The sequence below is a fragment of the Ailuropoda melanoleuca genome, chromosome 2 (assembly GCF_002007445.2).
Source record: "Ailuropoda melanoleuca isolate Jingjing chromosome 2, ASM200744v2, whole genome shotgun sequence".
Classification (NCBI taxonomy): Eukaryota; Metazoa; Chordata; class Mammalia; order Carnivora; family Ursidae; genus Ailuropoda; species Ailuropoda melanoleuca.
This window is the reverse complement of record NC_048219.1, coordinates 59831540-59846928: the sequence shown is the minus strand read 5'-3', so window position 1 is coordinate 59846928 and position 15389 is coordinate 59831540. Positions and strand designations below refer to the sequence as shown.

Below are 15389 nucleotides of genomic sequence, written 5' to 3'. Positions count from 1 at the left end.
TCTCATGCCACAGTGCAATAGGTACATGGAATGTTCAGCTTCCTTTAGCTCCAAAAATTTGTCATGCTTGGGGACTTTATATCTAAAACACTGTGCTAAATTATTTTACCCTGTACATGCCCCTTAAATATAAAAATATAAGCAAAACAAAACCTAAAAAATAACAATGAATTAAAAAATAATTCTCCAGGGGCGCCTGGGTGGCTCAGTCGGTTAAGTGTCTGATTCCTGATTTTGGCTCAGGTCATGAATGTCAGGGTCATGAGATCGAGCCCTGCATCAGGCTCTGCACTAAGCAGGGAGCCTGCATAAGATTCTCTCTCCTGGGGCACCTGGGTGGCTCAATCAGTTAAGCCTCTGACTTTGGCTCAGGTCATCATCTCAGGGTCCTGGTATCAAACCCTGTGTCTGCTCAGCAGGGATTCTGCTTGCCCCTCTCCCTCTGCTGTCTGCTCTTCTCCCTGCCCATGTTCTCTGTCTCTCTCAAATAAAATCTAAAAAAACAAAAAACATTCTCTCCCTTGCCCTCTGCCCCTCCCTTACCCCCATTTGTGCACACCCTCTTTCTCTAAAAAAAAATAATAATAAAAAATAAAAATAATTGTCCAGAAGGCGGAGTAACTGGAATATTTTACTTAATCTTTGGGCAATTCATTAGGAACACTCAAGAATATGATACATGAAGATACAATATATGAAAGAATAAACATGCATGTGGAAGGATAAAAAATACCTATGGGGGGTGCCTGGCTGGCTCAATCAGTAAAGCATGTGACTCTCGATCTCAGGGGTGTAAGCTCAAGCCCCACTTTAGGCAGTAAAGATTACTTTAAAAAATGTAAAAAAATACCTACGGGCATCTTCTCCCAGATCTTATGGAAAACATCAATTTCTACAATATCTAGAAAATACTTCATTGTCTTTCTAAAGCAAGCACACAATAAGCACACATTAGTAGTTTAACAACTTGTTTTAAAGAAATTCAATGGATGGGATCAAACACTACAAACTGTTAGCAGTTATCAAGTTAGATATTTAGTTTTTTTTTTTTTAAATCTACCTACCTTGAAGGAAAGAAAGCCTAAACTGGTAAATCTTCTCCATTAAAAGATTCAGCCAAACAATGCAAAATCAAGCAATAGGATTAATAACTGGTAAACCTTTAAACCAGTCCAAGATTCCCTCTCATGTGATATGCTTTGGCAGAAATGCTTGTCTTTTGCAGTGGGGTGACTGTGGCACAAATTTCTGTACTACATCCTCTCTGCAGGCTCCCATTTCTCTTCCTTCACCCTCCTGACTCATGGGTAGAGGAGGGTCTGGTGAAGTACAGAACAATGGGAATAGTGAAGCCTAAATCAGCTTGTAACCCCAGGTACCCACCCCCCCAAGTTGGTTTGGTCCCGTTCCGCCACCAATAAAGATCAAGCCATGCCTGAAAAACCTAGATCCCTTTTTAGCATTGTAAACCATGTAGGAGATGCGCATTAAATCTGCTTTGTTCTCTCTATTTCTATGGTGCCCATCACCATAGTAACAAGGCACACAGATGGAAAAGTAGGCTAGAAATACCCAAAAATGGGGGTGGGGATGGAGAATATGGGGGAAAGGGCCTTTCACTGATTAAGAGAGAAAAGCCTAAAGCTTCTTCTATCAGAGCTGTGAGTACATTAATGGGCAAGCTAACTGAAAAAAGTAGTTTTTGTCTTTAAGTGGGCCAAAGCAGAGAGCAGCCTAAAAAGTCAATAAATATCAATATTTATAGGAGGTGGACTTGCTAGGTTTCTGAGGTTTTAAAGCCAGAAATATTTATTAGAAAATCTTGTGTGCAAATTGAAATTTTTACAACAGCCTGCAATTCTGGAAATCAGGTACTCATCTCACAGTATGGATGATTACTATTAAAATTTTTTGGTTACTTTGTAGTACCCAAAGTTGAGACTCTGTTAAGGAAGTGTGGCTGAGAAGATAAGTTGATACAATGACTATTTTTGTGAAAGTGACAAGTTTATCTTCCAAGTTTTTGTATAAAATGTCCCAAAAGGAAATCGCTTGGTGGTGAGTGGGGGTGACTGTTGTTTCATCTCAGGATGTCACTGCCTCAGTTGAAACTGGGGCAAGGCCATTACCATCTGCAACCCCTCTGCTCTCCATAGGTTCAGAGATCTTCACAGGCACTACCAGTCCCTCTATGCTCTTTAAAGTCATGATGGGCCAAAGTTACACCTGTAAGAACTCTTCCCATTCCAAGATCTTCTTTTTCTCTTTCCTTTGCTGCTGCCTGCCTGAGTCCTCCTTTCTAGGTAGGGTATTTGGAATACCTGGGATGTTATTTACATTGTATCTGGTCAGGAAATAGGAAAAGGAGCCACACTAGCTACATAAACTACTTGTTTTACTACACAGGCTTTTTACTACATACGTTTACTCTGTGTAAATAAAAATGGTGCCAAAAAAAAAAAAAAGATGCTTTATAGACTACAATTGTTTTAGAGAATCCAACATTCTAACAACTGAGGCACCTGGGTGGCTCAAGTCGGTTAAGAATCTGACTCTTGATTTTGGCTCAGGTCATGATCTCAGGGTTGTGAGATCGAGCCCCACGTCAGGCTCTGCACTAGGTGTGGAGCCTGCTTAAGATTCTCTCTTTCCCTCAGCACCTCCCTCTTCCCCTCTCTCAAACAACAACAACAAAACAACCACCACCACCCCCACCCAAACAAAACAAAACAAAACACTACTCTAGCAACTTACAGATTTTAGTGGAAAAAGCAACAGACAACTTTGTGGGAATCTTGACTCAGCCATTAATTAGTTGTGACTCTGTGGACAATTTTTACTTTGCCTTTCTCAACCTTAATGCCTTATTAGGAAAAAGAAAGGACTGAAGTAGAATGGGGATATGAACTTGAGGGGATCTAAGGATGATCTCAAGGCACATTAAAATGTTATGCATATGAGTATATGCATATTATTCTGGAAAAGACCCTCAAGGATACCTATAACATAAAGTTAAAAATCAAGAGATACTCTGTAAGGTCTCTTCCACATGACTCTAGAATACCATGACTTGAATCAACTTACCCAAATAAAGCCAAGTCTTTGAACTCAGACTCTGGTAAGCATAATATTCAGGTCTTTTCAAGTCCTCACCCCAGGGAGGCTGTCCCTGAACACCCCATCTAAACCCCACAACAACCACCCTCTAGCCCTTTACACTGCTTTGTTTTTCTTCATAGCATTTAGTACATGACATTTTATCTTGCATTTGCTTATTATCTATATTCCCTCCTCTAGGATGTATGCTCGATGCAAAAAAGGGTTTTTTTCTCTTTTCACTGTCGGATTTATTCCCAGTGCCTGGCACAATGCCTAGCAAATATTAAGTGTTCAAAAAAACCAAAATGAATTAATTTTTTAAAAGCCATAAAATAAAGCATGGCAGAACAAAAACTCAAATACATTCTTTTTCTTTCCTTTTCTTTTCTTTTTCTTTTTTTTTAAAGTCTGGGGGCCTACTAACAGCCATGCATTTTACTAAGCACATTGCAAGCATATCTATTTTACTTAATCTTAAAGGCAAGTTTTCCAATCCTTAGAGCCTTTTATAAAGTAACACATCTGGGAAAAGGCGCCAGGCAATATACTGTAGAAAAAGCTGCTTCATCAAGTATCAGATCTGCACTAACTTGTTGGGTTTGCCTAGACAAGCCACATGTCCCCTTACAAACTCCGTTTCCATGTTTATATCCTGCAGATAATATTTGCCTCACCTACTGCAGGTCATCAGGAGAATGAAAGCTCTAGTATGTTAAAAGTGATGTACAAACATAAGTAACGTGGTGCAGGTTCCTGTAAAGTACTTCAGGAGAGATTAGCTATAAGATTTGGGGGAAGGTAAGAGAGCAGGGGACATCTGTACAGAGTTCTCTGTTACAGGGCCAGAGCACCCAGGAACTGGGAGGACCCCAGGAAAGCCTCCTTATTCAGCAGGACGACAGGAGGCTCAACTCCTCACCCTTTGGGATGCATTACTCCGTAAAGAAAAAAATGTCCCAAATCTAGCCTGGGACCAATCCTTTTAGCATGCTGTAATTCACAGCCTTCTTCTGGGAAGAAATTAGCATTCTTGATAAAACTCTGAAAAATATATTTTTCCCCCAATAGGATTGAGACTTTTTCTTAGAAACCAGTCACCTACTGACCCAGCTCACCTTCAGTCAAGTGTCTGGTGAACTTTACCCATGTTCTTTTTGCAATGTTCTATTTTCTAGTCTAATGGTGGGTATAAAAAATTACATACAATTTCTAACTGTTTTGGGAAAATTTGTGTGTTCTTAAAATGGATGATGGTGATTAAATCACTTTGGTGTCAAATTAACTTTCATTGGGTATATATAAAGAAGTGATGTGCTCTAACCACTCTCTTTCCCCATCGAATGTCTCTGCCCCCCCAAGAAAAAATCTTTAAATTGGCCTATTAGGGACCCTTTCCATTAGAGTTGACAGCTAATTTGACTGAAGTGTTTTCTGTAGCAGTCAAACCACTTGATCTTCAAACAGGGCATGAGATTTGGGTTTTTTGTTTTTTGTTTTTTTTGAGAGAGGGGTACTCTGGTAGAATCGATTTGTAGATCGTCAATTAACCCTTGTTTAAAAGTATCTGCTTCAAAATACCAGATGTCATCTTGATTCTTTCTAGCCATTTCCTTTTTTCCTTTTCACATTTATCTTTTCCCGCATTCTGAAAGAAAAGAAACTATCTCACTTTTCATGAGTCTGCTTATAGTGCACTGCCTTGGGATGTAAAAATCTCCAAGCCCCAAACAGAGGGCCATTCTGAAATGCCTGTAAAGCTTACAGATGCAATGTAAGTGAATGACTTTCCTGACTGAGAAACAAATCTTTTTGAAGTCAGGGGAAAGTTTCCATTTTTTTGCTTGAAAGCTAGAGCAAGACCGAATCAACAGACAATAGAAAACTGAATAGAACAGAAAAACTGAAAATCATTTTTGGGATCAGTCACTAGCTAACTTTTGGCACGTAACTCAGGAGTTTAAAAATAGAGTTGGGGTGCCTGGATGGCTCAAACATCTGACTCTTGATTTCGGCTCAGGTCATGGTCTCAGGGTTCTGAGATCAAACCCCATGTCCAGCTCTGTGCTGGGTGTGAAGCTTCCTTAAGATCTCGCTCTTCTTCTGCCCACTCCCTCTCTAAAAAAAAAAAAAAAGGGTAGAATTACACTGCCTTCGTCCGCATATACTTATTTATGTAGCAAGATTTCTTAAATAGCACATTAAAAAAAGAAACACTTGATTTGATAATAAAGGCTATCTTACTCTACCAGTAAGTAATATTTGTGTACAAATAAACTATTTTTAAGCCCCATTAATCTCAAGAGATGATTTTCCTGCAAAAGTTTACCTATATCTAAAAATAATTCATCAAAATTCTAATATACGTGTTCTTTTGATCAGTTGTGTACTAGTAAAAATCGTGACAACTTAATCCAAAAGAGACTTTATTAAACAGAGCCTTACTGTCACAAGAACTTTAAAAAAACGATATATAGTATGTATAAATGTGTGTGTCTCACAAGAGTTTGAAAAGGTAATCAATGGAAGATTTTCAAACATAAGAATGTTACATTGGGATTACGTTTTATAGGAAAAGAGAAATGAAATGAGTTCCACAAGGGAAACAACTATGCAAAATTCCTGACTTCTGGAAGAGCTTGTTCTCATGTTTTTTAGATGATGTTATAATAGACATGAAATTACTTTGGTATTTGATTTAGTTTCCATTGGGTAGATCACAAAGTGTTGTCTAAAGAAATCAATATTTATAATATCAGAAATGTCACCTTTCAGAACTATCTAAAATTATTATAAAAACTTTAGATATTAACTTTATTTATTTTTAAAGATTTTATGTATTTGTTTGAGAGAGAGAGAGCGCACAAGCAGGGGGTAGGGGCAGAGGGAGAGAGACAAGCAGACTCCCCACTGAGCGGGGAGCCAGACTCAGGGCTCGATTCCAGTACCCTGAGATCATGACCTGAGCTGAAGCCAGATGCTTAACCAACAGAGCCACCCAGGTGCCCCTAGATATTAACTTTTAAAGTGTATTGGGGAGAGCACATAGTTTTTCAAAATCCTTTAAGGGGTACTGGAAGAAAAAAAAAATCAGAGACACTACACTAAACTACCTCTAAGCCAAGAGCTTGTGTTGACTAAAGTTTTGACTTCTAATAGAGAGACAAAACCAGAACTAGTTCAGAAAAGTGCAAAATCTGTCTAAAGCATCCCCTGCAAGTTACCAAATCCATAATTCTGAACACAGTAAATATTCAATAAGCACTAGTTCATTGACAAAATATTTTGGCCATTCAACTGATATCTATTAATAGCATATATGCAATATCCCTTCCTACTTCCAACCTTCAAGGAGAGCTTTCAAATTTTGGTCAAATACCAGTCAAAAGTGTTACCAAAATAAATCCCAGGACTAGGTAAAAAGTATGTGGAGTTTTATTCCTAATTCTTTCCCAGATATTCATGTACATGCCAAGTATGATGCCTGGCCCAGGAAGTCCAGGAGATAAACAAAATAATTCTTACAAGAGCATCTAAGAGGTGACAGAGGTGTTCCGTGGCATAGATATTACAATAGGTGTACAAAACTCAGAGGCAGCACCGAGGAGGGAATGCAGAGCTCTCGTGGGTGGAAGGCAGAGGGAGAGTGTCTGCAATGGTTTTCAGTATAGGCATGCTTGAACTGATCCTTGAAAGATGGGCAGGTGATTGACAAGAGGATACCAACGTTCTGGGTAGAGGGAAGGAACAAAGCCATGGAGTACAGCCATCTGTCTACCTCACGCCTTCCTCCCTATACTGCTAAGAGTTTAGAATGGCTGGTGGGGAGTGTGACCGTGCACACTGTCCATGGTGCATACATTGGTGATTTAGAAATGACAGGGTGGCAAGAGGTGAAGCTGGAAAGTTGTGGAAGCAGACAAAGGAAGACTTGATTATATGGTTCACCAAGCCATTTGGACTCGATCCTGTGGCAAAGCAAGTCATTAAATGTTATTGAACTGGGCAGTCACAGTATGAGATTTGCCTGCAGTGTGGACAACAAATTTGCGGGGCGTGGAGGATACAGAAGACGACAAACCTAACTATCAGCTGGAAGACCCGTAGCAGCTGTCCTGGAAAAGACTCAGGGCAGTGAAAGGGCCAAGGAGGGAGGGTGCGGATGGAAAAACCTGAAGGACATGGTCCCTGGACAAGTTGGTTACAAACTGTACAAGGAGAGGCTGGGGGGAATGAGGCAGGAAAAGCCCAGAATGACTTCTAGGTTTCTATGGGTTATGTAATTGGGTAAATAGTATTGCTATTTCCAAAAATATGGACTCTGAGAAGACAAATAACTAGTTTTGGGGAAACAGAAGTATCTTCAGTACACTGACTCCAGTCCCTCGTTTGTTCTGTGAGGCAGGCAGCGCAGGTATTATCCCCAGTCTCTGCTCAAAGGGGTAAATTTTTGTGCCCAATATCACATGCAACATTTTGGGAAGCTTCCGATATACCAGGCTCCAGAGGAGGTAAACAAGGAAGACAAGACCCATATGTTCAACAGAACTCATATTCTGTCGGGGGCAAGGGGAGTAGAAGACAAATAAGCAAGCAAACAATACACCAAGATCTGAAAGACCTATGATGGGGCAGGTGTGGGGGACGCGGGTCCTTTATCTGAGGAGATCAGGGAAAGCATCTCTGAAGTCCCATTTGAGCTGACTGTTCACTGAGGAGATAGAAGCATTCATGTAAATTCATAAGGGAAGAGCATTTCCAGACAGGGAACAGCAACTGAGAAGTCCCTGAGGTGGGAACAAGGTTGGTGTGCCACGGAGGGAGGAATTCCAAATACCAGGGCAAGTGGGGAGTGAAAGGAAGTCCCAGTTCCAAGGGTACTCCTGGGAGGGTGAAGGTGAAAGACCTGTGGCCCCTTAGGGCAGCACTGGCACAGCATCAAGTCTCTCGGGGAAGCCTGCAAGCCACCGTGCGCAGCAAACTGCATTATGACTCACAAACGCTTTGGGAAGACAAGCCATTGCTCAGTAAGGACTGCCTATTTTGGCATTGAAATAGGGCCAAGAACAAACTCATTTAGTTTTGCCTAGAGAGATGAGCTTAAAAATCTTTAGATGAACAGAATTCATTTTATATTTATCCACTCAGGGCAAGAAACAATCTGCAGTATCATGGCAGGTGGCTCTGCCCCCAAGGCTTGGCCGAGCGCTAGCACACTGCACGCAAGCAGAGCCTCCTTGCCCACCCTCCTGGACTAGAAAGGCGATATTTCCTCCAAAGGATCCCCCCGTAGCTCAGCTGGAGGGGAAGGAAAAATGGCACCCCAAAGCCAATGTGCTGAGCTGGGTTCTTGTCTACGTACACCTGAAAGCCTTGGAGAGACTAAGTGTTGGGGTTGCCTACTGGCCCTGACACAGGCCCCCTGGGGCACAGTCTAGCCAGCTCTCTGGAACACACTGCTTTATGGGCTACCTAGTCTTCTGCCAACCGTCTTTCACATGGCCCTCATTCAGCCAAATGGCTTTAAATTCCACTTGCTAAGGGTGACACAGATCAACCTGGTGACCTCTCCGAAAAGATCCTACTTCATAGCCAACTTTCTCAGATGCATCTGCTCGCTGTCTCAAAAAAAGTATCTGTACTGAAAGCTCGCCACTGTAGCATGAATAAATTATAAAAGAATTAAATTATTTCTGGGTTATGTAGCCCCTTTCAGAGTATCACACTGAGAAGTTACAGATTATATACAGTTACTTTAAAGATGGCTCCAAGCATTATGAAATGCTTTCTTTGTAATGGTGCTGGAAATCTGTGACACATTATGATCCATGCCTAGGGGCAGGCTCATTTCATGTCTGAGCTCATTTCAAACTACACTCCCACACCATCTCTTTACTTCAGCTCACTGGACAATTTTTTCTTCCTAAAGTCACCATTTACTTATAGCCATAGGACAGTTCACGTGTGCTTCCATACCACCTGTACTTCTCCTTTCTTTAACAAAAGATTTTGTTTATTTGACAGAGAGAGTACGAGCAGGGAGAAGGGGAGAGGGTGCAGGGGAAGGGAGAGAGGGAGAAGCAGACTCCCTGCAGAGCAGGAAGCCCAATTTGGGGCTTGATCCCAGGATCCTGGGATCATGACCTGAGCTGAAAGCAGACGCTTAATGACTGAGCCACCCAGACACCCTTCTCCTTCTTAACAAATTTGTAGTGGCAATTTTTCATTCAATTGCAGCGATCGATTCACCTGTCTCCCCCAGTAACCCGCAACCTCCATGGGGGCAGGGACCATGTACATTTTTTGCTTACCTTCTGTCCCCAGAACCTGGCATGGGTGTTGGGCACACAGTAGCTGTTTACTAAGTAGATGCTTAAAAACCACTATGAAATACACTCATTGGTGGAAATGTTTCAGCTTCTGAAAGCAGATCAGCCAAAAATCATTCAAATCAAGGTTGAAGAAGGTTAAGGCTGAGCTGTTCTGTTTTTGATAAAAAAATACAGGAAAGACTTTGCTGCTAGTTGGGTTCAAACTGATTTTGGAGACAACTCTCAAAAAGTGTAACAATTTAACAACGCTTATATGTATGAAGATGAATAATTTGAAAACTTTTTTTTAATGGAATAAGAGCTCATTCTCAGAAAGATTCACCCAGATTAGGCCAAATTTTAAATAAAGTTACCATTTATCATCGGGCAGTTTATTAGGCACTCTACTTTAATCCTCCTATCTGATTCTTGCCCCATCTTGCAGATGAGGAAATTGAGGGCATAGGAAGCTAGGATTGCATAGTGAGTAAGCGGTGGAGCGAGGATTCACATGCAGGTCTATTTGATTACGAGAGCTAGGTTTATAATCTAAGCCACACATTAAGCTAAGAAGTAAATGCTGACATTCAGAAATAATGCATTGCGTCCTCTTGTGGAAAGGTACAAGACTACATACAGTCTGATACTACCAACTGTACAAGACTACATACAGTCTGATACTAAATAATTTAAGTATTTAAAAAAGTAGGATCTGCATGCCAATGATGTGGTAGCAGGGAAACCAGGCAATTTATGACAAAGGAATAAGGAGAAACATGAACTATCATCTACTGAAAGCTTGTTTTATGCCAGATACTGTATTAGATGCTTTAAGGTTAATATTTCCTTTAATCCTAAGAATCCTGTAAAATGGGTAATAAGAGTCAAGAAAACAGAGGTGTAGAATAACAGCGGTGATTGGCTCCCACAATACTCCTTCCCTCTCTCCTAAGGATATGAACCTTCCACATTTTAGTGGGGCACAAGTTTGTTGGGAATAAGTATGACCGCCTCTGGGAAATTGCCTTTCTCCTTTTTTCCTACCTTCCTTCTTTCCTCCTTTCTACTACTTGGAACCCACGTGTGATGGCTCCATCTAGGACCATGAGGTTGCAGGCCTCTTCTGATGTGTGGTAGATCTATAAGGTGGAACCAGCCTAGGTCTCAGAAGACTGTAATCCCATTATACCAGCCCTGGATTGTCTCTTTAGTGTGAAAGAGAAACAAATATCACTTTGTTTAAATCACTGTCCTTTGCGGTCTCTATGACTGGCAGCTAATCTTAACTAATCCAGCAACTGGTTCATCAGGCCCTCCTGCAAAGTCCACACTCTTAGGTAGAAGCTGAAGAACTCCTGTTTATAATTTGCAATTGACTGTGGGGAGGGCGGCCGTGTAAAAAGGCTGAAAAGGAATTTGACAGAAGAAAAGAAGTAAGGTTCAAATATGCTCTCAAATCGCACATGTGAGAAAAGAATCAAAAGGAATATGCTACTCAACAATAAAGAATTTAGTCTCCATCAGAGATGGGCGGGGGGAGAGCTCAGTCACCTGCACAGAGCTGGAAATAGAGGAGAAAAAGAAGCAGCACAGCTGGTAGCTTCTGAGAAAGATGCTGTTGGCTGAGGAGTAAGCACTAGAGAATGGAGCCTTGGAAATGGCCACAGGATGAGACAGACAAGAAGAAAGAATTACAAGGAATTCTGAAATTGAAGAAGCAGGAGATGAAGCTCAAAGATACACGATCTGGAAAGGGACAAGAAGAATCATGTGACCCATATCAAAGACAGCGTAAAGGTCAAAAAGGCAAAAGGAAAGGTCAAGAACAAAGCTCTGACAACTCATTTTTATTCATTTCCTTTACACAGGTTCACAACAGCATTGAAGAAGTGAATTTAAATTGTGTTGCAATTGAGCAGAATCCTAAATGAGAGGAAGTCACAGAACAGGGAGTTTATTATTACCCTTTGCTCAATTTCTAAATGAACAGCAGTGATAAGAACTTAGCAGAGAGATTCAGTGACTGGAGTTAAGCCTCATTTTATTTAAGATCAATCTTCCTGATTCAGAAAAGGAAGTAATTTATGTCTGCCAAAGACACAATTTTAAACATCAGAAAAAAACTAACTCACAATAAAGGTATGTAGGAAGTATAGAGAATATAGATGGGAAATAAAATGAAAGTAGGTGATAGCAATAAAAGAAAGGACAAGAATCTGAAAACACACACGACAGAGATGAGAATGCATTTTACAACTGGTTAAAAAAAAATTCTGCGCTGTAACTGGACCTCCCAGATTCCTTTTGAGTGGTCACACTCAATGGTTTGAACTGTTTGTGGAACATCCAGTATTCTCTTAGTTGGGCAAACAGAGAAGGACATGTTACGTGGAAGGCAAGGCAAACCATTCTACCAAGTCTGGAGTAACACGACAGCTTTAGCATACATTCATTTCTGATATTATCAGTGTATGCTAGAAGGGGGATGGAATAGAGAAAAAAAATAAAATTTGGAAATTCAACTTGAGAGACACCAAAGGAAAATCCAGGATTAAATACGCTATTTTTTGTATGGGCAGTAAAAAAAAATTAGGAAAGCACATAAAAATACTCAGATACCATTATAAAGGTTTGAAAAAAAATTTTTAAGTTGTTTACAAATAAAAACATTGGCTAAAGGGTCTTTTAAATATTAAAATATTTGCCTGTTTCAACTTCAAGAAAACAAAACAAAAACATCACGAATTTCAGGCCACTGCAGGAAAATACCCACACAGTCTTAAAAAACTTGTTGTGATAATGGAATATTATTCAGCACTAAAAAGAAGTGAGCTATCAAGCCACGAAAAGGTCTGGAGGAAACTTAAATGCATAATACTAAGTGTAAGAAGCCAATCCAAAAAGGCTACAGACTGTATGATTCCAACTATGATAGTCTGGAAAAGTCAAAACTATGGAGACCATAAAAAGATCAGTTGTTGTTGGGGTTGGGGGGATGAAAAGGTGGAGCACAGAGGATGTTTAGGGCAGTGATACTGTGATAAAGTATCATTGTCTGTTATTACAGTGGTGGATACATGTTACTACATATTTGCACACCATCAAGAGTGAACCTTAACTATGGACTTTGGGTGATAATGATGTGTCAGTGTAGGCTCACTGATTATAATGAATGTACCACTCTGGCAGGGGATGTTGATAATGGGGCAGGCTATACATGGGGGGGGAGGCAGCTTTAAGAGAAACCTCTGCACTTTACTTTCAATTTTGCTGTGAACCTAAAATTGCTCTAAAAAAATGAAGTCTATTAAAAAGAAAAACTTGGAGGATCTGGTATCTTCTTCAAGTTGTATTGATTAGGGCCCTTTTCATTTTAATTAATGTTGGTGCTTTCATTCTGAGGATTCTGAAGAATGAAACAGCAATGGGGAATGGTCTTAGAAAAGCAAATCTTAACAAGCAGTCAAATGAAATCACTCCAAAAGTGAAAATATACATGTTAGGCTGGACATGTTGGAACACCTTTCCAGTCGAAGAAAAACAGAATAAGTTTTGAAGAATAGTAAATTTAATTCTAACATGCAGATTTTTATTTTTTGCTATAAAACATTTTAGGGGGATAGTACATATAAGAAAAAGTGCCATGACTCAATTGTACCATCAGTAACAACTTTGCCTCCTTCATTACCTGAACTTAAAGTAGTATCAGACATGTTAAGGCTTATATTCTTAAATCACACAGGCCCAATTACTGGAGGATTAGTCGTCATTTTATATTCTCTTCAAGAGTGGAGCTTCGGACTAGGAAAGCCAGGGGCAAAAGAAAGTCACCTTAGCACCCACAACTCAAAGGAGCATTTTGGGTTCTCAGGAGGTACAACCTGAACATATGGAGGACACTGGAATTGTTAAATAATTTTACTGCATTTTGACTTCTGTGTGCTTCAACCCTACACTTTGGTTTAAGAGACAGCACAGTCTGACGAAGACACATGCCATTTAATTTTCTCCTAGAAAGCAGGGAACAAATTGAGTATTTCAAATTGGCTACATATTTGCAATTTAAAATTTTCATACTGCTATCTTTTCCAGAATTTTAACAACAGTTTTTAGGCAAGACTAATGTATTCAAGAAAGTTCAGGCATAGGTTTTTGTTTTTAAATTCAGGTTTTTCATTTTCTTGGGAAGGGAAAGGGGGTTGCAGAGTCTGACTACAAAGAAAAGTCTTCAACAAATGTCACCTAACCAAAGGCAACCTATGGACTTTGGGAAGTCAGTTGGGACACAGAGTAATGAGCCAACACCGAGCCTCCTGCCTTCTCACCTCTCAGCACCTGCTCAACTGTAGCCTAGAAGGAAACTCTGGGCTTCTCTATGTGGGTATAGGTTGCCCCCTCCACCCCTTTCAAACAAACGAACCCCAATACCATTAAATGGAAGGCGAACACTAAGTAACCAGTTTGTCAAAGAACAGCGCAAGGGCAGGGGGCAAAGGGGAGCGACCAAAGGCGGACGCCCTCGGGAGAGGTCTGCTCACTCTAGCCTGGGAAACCAGAACCCTGCTCCCGCACCGCGCGGAGGGCTCACACTCAGGTGCAGCGCCGAGACTCCAGCGGCGGAGAGGGGACCGCGCCGTCGTGGCCGCCCACTCCCCTTGCCCCAAATGACCCCAGCACCCAGGAGAGGTCCTCTCAGGGGTGTCGCTCCCTCTCTCCCGGAGACAAGAGAGCAGCAAAGCGGCCACTCATCTCCGGCCGCGCCACCTGCCCGCAGGCCCGGCTCGCAGGTGAGGCGCGGGCAGGTAACCGCACCTGCTCGGCCAACCCCACCTGCTGCGTCCCCTCACCCCGTCCTCCGCCTCCACCCGCGGGGTCGGCGCGGCTCCTCCATCGAGAGCGGGGAGCGCCCGGCTCCGACCTACCTGCGCGACCCCAACCCTGGGCGCCCGCGCTCCCGGCCGCGTGCGCCCCGCGCCGCTCCGGGCGCCGGCGGCGGCCCCGCGCCTGCACTTTCTCGGCTGACGGCTGCTGAGGGCTCAGCGGGAAGCCCCAGCGCTGCCGGGCTCGCCGCCTCCAACCGGCTCCATTGTGACGCGGCGCGTTCCGCCGGCCAATCGCAGCGCGGCGGCGCGAACCGCTGACTAAGTTCGCGTGTGGAGGAGGAGGGGACTGGGCGGAGGCGGGAGGCGGAGGCGGTGGCCGCGGGGTGGCGGTGGCGGTGGCGGTGGCAGAGGCGGAGGAGGAAGAGGAGGAAGAGGCAGCGGCTGCTTCGGTAGCTGCCCCTGCTGTAAAATTTGCAGCAGCCTCGGCCGGAATGTGTGCCCAGCTTTGGGCGCGCGGGGGCCGGTGACTCACCCCTCGCCGGTGGAAACAAAGCGCAGCTGCCGTCACCCGGAGCGCGCCATGTGGCCGCCCCGGCCCGCTTGCCACAGCCTCGGGTCGGCGGGCAGCAGTGCACAGCTACAGGACTCGCGGGGGGCTGGAAAGCGCGGGGGCTGTTCTCGAGAGACGGGAGGGACGGGGGCTTAGGGCCGTCCTCCGGGCGCACCGGACAAGAGACTTTGGAAGTACTGTATTCCCCCCACCCCCGCCCCGCCTTTTCACGGGGGCACCCCTGAGTAACTTGTTATTTACATAATATGTACCTGGGCCCTGAGGGAAGGCTCAGGTGGAGCACGTGGGAACCTACCTCTTAACTCAGAAGTCCCTTTACCTTTCTTTACTCAGCGGGCTTAGGAAGGCCCCAGGGCCGAGTCCCTGGGCCGGTGAGTTTACAGTTGTGCCAAACCAAGCGGCTTAGGTTAGAGTTCTGGGTCTCCAACATCATCCGTCTCTCTCAGAAGTCCTTACCCTCGGGACGGGGAGGGAACATGGTAGAGCGGCCATGCTTTACCCATCACCACCCTTTTACTGCTAATAAACTGCTGGTCCACCCCATCTACTGCCCTACTTGGTTCCTTCTACAGTTGGGGCCCTGCCTTT

The 15389-nt window shown here is 43.0% G+C and overlaps 1 protein-coding gene across 3 annotated transcripts in view; it reads right to left on the bottom strand.

The window, feature by feature from the left end:
• LRRC8B (leucine rich repeat containing 8 VRAC subunit B) overlaps positions 1-14506 on the bottom strand; it is a 66487-nt gene extending 51981 nt beyond the window's left edge. For all 3 annotated transcript variants that reach the window (XM_034653844.1, XM_034653846.1, XM_034653850.1), the window contains exon 1: positions 14330-14506. The gene's annotated coding sequence lies outside the window, so the exon portion shown is untranslated. The remainder of the gene's footprint in view (positions 1-14329) is intronic.
• Positions 14507-15389: the final 883 nt, after the last annotated feature.